The following is a 6017-nucleotide window of genomic DNA, read 5'->3' on the forward strand; positions in this document are numbered from 1 at the left end:
ATGTTCATTGCAGCACTATTTACAATAGCCAGGACACGGAACCAACCCAAGTGTCCATCGACAGAGGAATGGATAAAGAAGATGTGGCACATATATACAATGGAATATTACTCAGCCATAAAAAGAAACTAAATTGAGTTATTTGTAGTGAGGTGGGTGGATCTAGAGTCTGTCATACAGAGTGAAGTGTGTCACCATATGTTAATGGATATATATGGAATCTAAAAAAAAAAATGGTACTGATGAACCTAGTTGCAGGGCAGGAATAAAGAGGTAGACATAGAAAATGGACTTGATAACATGGGGTGGGAGGGGGAAGCTGGGGCAAAGTGAGAGTAGCATTGATGTATATACACTCCCGAATGTAAAATAGTTGGCTGGTGGGAAGAAGCAGCATAGCACAGGGAGATCAGCTCGGTGCTTTGAGGTGACCTAGAGGGGTGGGATAGGGAGGATGGGAGGGAGGCTTAAGAGGGAGGGGATATGGGGATATGTGTGTGCATACGGCTGATTTGCTTTGTTGTGCAACAGAAACTAACATGGTATTGTGAAGCAATTATACCCCAATAAAGATGTACTAAAAAAAAATGGTATCAATAGAAAAAAAAAACCTCAAGCATAAGGACAGTTCGAAAAACTGCAGTATTTACAAAAGCTGAAGATACACAGTTCCAAAGATAATCAGCTCCACTCCTATATATATACCTAAACCCAACAGGAGTGCATTCATAAGTTCACTGAAAGGCATGCACTAGAATATTCATTATAGCATTATTTGTAAGCCCAAACTGGATGCTACCCACATAAATATCCACTCATAGGAGAAGCCATAAAAATTGTGGAATACTCACACAATGGGAATTGATCGTCTATAATGTGCATAATGCATAATTTATCAATACTAAGTACAAAAAAAGACAGGACGAATCTCTGGTTTTAGAAGTCATGGGAGCAGTTAACTGGAACAGTTTTTACTGAGATGAGAATGTGCTAGGTTATTGGTATTCTGTTTTTGATCTGAGTCTGACTAAGCAGGTATCTTCTGACATGTGAAATCAATCCATTGAGCTGAACTCTTTTGATGTGGTTACTAGTCTTTACTGATACTTATGTTCAATAAACACTTAAAAGTACATAGAAATTAAAAATATCATTCCCATGATATTTTTTTTTTTTTTTATAAATTTATTTATTTATTTATAATTTATCTTTGCTGTGCTGGGTCTTCGTTTCTGTGCGAGGGCTTTCTCTAGTTGCGGCGAGCGGGGGCCGCTCTTCATGGCGGTGCGCGGGCCTCTCACTGTCGCGGCCTCTCTTGAGGCTTGATGGCTCCTAATATAAATGTTATAAAATCATAAGGTATTTTTAAAATAATTCTATGGTAATTTATTTAATTACTAAATAAAATTGATTATTTATATTAAGATACATTAGCATCATTGATTAATGTATGAGAAGAATACTGAATAGTACCATAATAATGAAGAAATTTTTTAAAAGATCTACAAAAACTACCATGTTGAAAGGTACAAGAATCACAGGTCTTTAGAAAGGAAAATTTCATATACCTAAAATCAACTCTCATATTATTTAAAGAGTTCTGGGCTATAAGTTGAAATGGACTTTGCTGTGTCAAACCACAGACTGACTCGCATTATTTTAAAAAAAGCAAATCTCAAATATCACTAGTAAATAGCAATTAAATCTTGAGAGAATATATTTTATACTTGATAAAATCAATTCAATGTTTAATAAAATTCAAAGAAAGCATAAGTACCAACAGACATATCTAAACATTACAAGAATGTGTATCTCAATCCACCTATATATCAAAATGTTCTTGAAATTAATTTAATAGATTTGTGATTATAAATGTGAAAAGCTAAAATTTAGGTATTTGATCTGGCAACTACTATAATGTACTATAAAACCTTTTATTTTTCCCTTGGAATAGAGAGTCAAGTCAAAAATAATGAATAATCCAATGAAATCAGAGTGTATACAAAATTTATGAACATCAGTGGGGAGAGATTGGATGACACATTAAATTGAGAATTGGCTAATTATGTCAAGTTGGGTTGATATAAAACATCTCTTAGTTGGAGAACTGAAATTCCAATCCCATCTCAGTGGAAAAAATCAAGATGCCTATTTGGAGAGTGTTCTTAGCCATCAAAATCTAGCTAGGCTAATTCAATGACTAATGATAACACCATACTTCTATGTGAGTGACAACAAATATAGACATTGTAATATTCATTTTCTTCTCAGTATATTATTTGCTAAGCACTGCATGTTGTTCTAGTCTTTTTTTTCATATTATAAGTGTTAGTTTTTGTTAACTTGATCTTTCTACACCTATCTATCCTTGAGGTGCTTGGATTTATCCTGTAGATACTGTGTTGGAATCATGTTAGCCACCTCAGAGTCAGATATTATGAAACATTTTTGTAATCCACAATGGAGACTTTGTAACAAGCTACAGCAGTGGGGAGTAACAATTTATTTAAGTATAAGGTATAAATGGGGCAGCAAAATAATAACACTAAAATTCAAACAAGGCCCTTTCAAATAAGCATATTTGTTGAAAATATTTAATCTAAGAGGCAAGTAGACAGATGAGTAAGGACAAGGAGCAGAAAACTATGGCGTCTTGGAAAACCATATCCATGTGAAAATTGAATACTGTCAGCACCAAGTTCTTTCACATAGTCTTGAATTCAACTGTAATTGAAGCACAGATCATAAATCAGAAAGGTTTTTCAATCTGACACCCTTAGAGGAAAAAAGTGACAAATGTAATTTTCAGATTGCAAAGCATTAGTTTATCATTGCGCTTTGTTGTGAAGATATAGAGCAAAGTTGGAGAATATTTATATACCACATCCTAATGACACATGGAATAAGAAAGTTGAGCTCATCATTCTGAAACTTAATATCTCTTTTGTTTACTAAAAAAAGCAAAAAGCAAAACTGTGATAATCGATATTTTTCACTTATATCTAGGGATAGTTATATTAAGCATGGTGTTTGTAATAAGAAGCTGCTGTTGCTCAAATGGATATTGCAACATATTTTTCTTGTCCACTCAAATTTATAATCTATGTTAGACAGAATATTTAGCTTACCAACTTACTCTAATTATCCATACGTATACCCCAGTTAACATGTTTTAATTAATGTGAACATTACATAAATTATATAAATCATCTTGAATTATGAAAAACTTTTAAAACTATCTTTCTAGCATATTGTTAAGATAAAATTAAAATTTTATTTACAGTCAATTCACTTAAAAACATTTTATCTGAAGCTTTTGGGTGGAAAGAAAAAGCGTTTACTGTTACCTGTACCCTCAGAAGGATTGACTGAGTCTCTTAGTATCAAATAACATATGCATAAAGTATGAGATAACTTGTTTCTTAATCATATGCATTAGGAAGTATATACTGCCTTGCTAAATAAGGGTTTGAAAACTCTTATTCTGATGCTTTCTAGTTTCAGAATCTTGAGAAAAGATACCTAATCTGTATTAAACTCAATTTATTCATCTGTGACGTTGACAAACATTGAGTGAATTATTTACAGTCAATTCACTTAAAAACATTTTATCTGAAGCTTTTGGGTGGAAAGAAAAAGCGTTTACTGTTACCTGTACCCTCAGAAGGATTGACTGAGTCTCTTAGTATCAAATAACATATGCATAAAGTATGAGATAACTTGTTTCTTAATCATATGCATTAGGAAGTATATACTGCCTTGCTAAATAAGGGTTTGAAAACTCTTATTCTGATGCTTTCTAGTTTCAGAATCTTGAGAAAAGATACCTAATCTGTATTAAACTCAATTTATTCATCTGTGACGTTGACAAACATTGAGTGACTCCTCAAAGATTAATTGAAGAGATTAAATAACATAAGCCACATAAAGTATACTACTATACATAGAAAATGATCAAAGTGTATTGACTACTATTGATATTAATTTAATGTAAGTAAGTGTATTTGGTAATTCCACCCAAACAATCTCTCTATAGTGCTCCTGGCTTCTGGGATATTATGGAGCTATTTTCAGTAAAGATGGGAGATGATTCCACTTCAAATACAGCATATTTCTTTCAAACATATCTTCGATCCTGTTTCTATTTAGCATCCTTTGAAGTACAAATAAATTTCCAAAGGGAGCCAACCCTCTTTTGCTGATTGTTGTAAACAGATTTTATTTATTTATTTATTTATTGTAAACAGATTTTAATCTCAGTACCTGACAGGACAACACAGCTCTTCTCTTCAGCACACCATGTATTTGCCACTCTACTCAGTGTATCCAGTTTTCTGTGCACTGTAGATCAGTAGCTGTATCTCCATCTCCAGGCATATTTATTTCTGCACTTTTTGTATCACCAAATAATCCTAAGTATGCATTGATTGTTTCCTGAATTTTATATTTCAAAGGCACTAGTTATTGATTGGACAGCTCCAGAAACCTAGATTTGTGCCCTTGTCTCCAGTCCCCATTCAGGGACAGCTAGAGCAGTGGCCCATATGCCATTCTTCTCAAAAGCCTAATTGCTTCAGGTGACTATCCCTACTATTTTCTGAAACCTCTGAGACTGAATTCAGACAGTTGAATTCCGTTCTTTTTTGACATGTTCTAACTACATTCATGGAAGGAAACTTGTACACATTTTCAATTTTAAAAATTAACTAAAATAGTAAGACTTTAACTCCCCCTGAATGCCATGCTTCACAATCATGGTTGTTTCATTGGGACATCAGTCTGGGCAGGAATCTCCTCCTCCTTTGTCAGGAGGTGAAGTCAAATCTTTCTGCTTGCATTTGTTCAGTTTCTCCACACTAAGTTTGGAAAGGCTGTTTTGATTATTTTACAATCCTGACATTCAATTGTGATCATGACTAACTTATTGAAACCAAAACTATTAAGAATCCAGGAATAAATCATCATCTTTCTGTTCTTTACTCCCAAAGGAGAAAGAAAAAACAAATTTGTTACAAAGCAGGGATCCTCAAAAAGATTCATAGCTAATTTCCTATCTGAAACCACAGAAGCAAGAGGCCAGACATATTTAAAATGATGAAAGAAAGAAATTGTCCACCAAGAATTCTATATTTGGCCAAAATGGTTTCAAAACTTAGGGATGAACACATTCCCAGATGAACAAAGGCTGAGGGCGTTTGTTTTACAACTTCCTACCACTGCCCTATGACAAACGCTAAATTGAACCTTCAGGTTGAAATGAAAGGACACTAGACAGCAACTCGAAGCTGTATAAAGAAACAGAAATCTCCAGTAAAGATAAATACATGGGCAGATACTAAAGCTAGTATTGTGCTACTGGCTTGTAACTCTACTTTGTATTTCTTACATGACTGAAAAAACAAATGCATAAAATAATCATAAGACCATGTTATTAGGCTCACAAAGTATAAAGGTGTAATCTGTGACAACAATAATGTAAAGAGGAGGAATGGAACTGTAGAGGAAAAGAGTTTCTGTGTGCTATTGAAGTTGGTTTCAATTCAAATGATATTGGTTGAACTTTAGAAGGGTAAATGTAATCTTCTTGATAACCACAAAGAAAATATCAATAGACTATATGCAAAAAGAAATGAAAAAGGGATCAAGAGTTCACTACAAGAAAATCGGCGAACCACAGAAGAAGTCAGTAATGGAGTAAATAAGCGGCAAAAAATGCATAAGACATACAGAAAACAAGCAGGAAACAGACAGAATTAAGTTCTTCCTCATCAGTAATTTTTGAAAAAGTAAGTGGATTAAGCTCTCCAATAAAAAGATAAATATTGGCAGAATGGACTTTAAAAACAACCATAATCCAAGTATATGCTGTCCACAAAAAACTCACTTGATTTCAAGACACAAGTTGGTTGAAAGTTAAAGCATAGAATAAAATATCCCATGCAAATAGTAACAAAAAGAAAGAAAGAGAGAGAGAGAAAAAGAAAGGAAGGAAGGAAGGAAGGAAGGAAGGAAGGAAG

Source organism: Neophocaena asiaeorientalis, unplaced genomic scaffold (assembly GCF_003031525.2).
Source record: "Neophocaena asiaeorientalis asiaeorientalis breed wild unplaced genomic scaffold, Neophocaena_asiaeorientalis_V1.1 scaffold1057, whole genome shotgun sequence".
Lineage (NCBI taxonomy): Eukaryota > Metazoa > Chordata > Mammalia > Artiodactyla > Phocoenidae > Neophocaena > Neophocaena asiaeorientalis.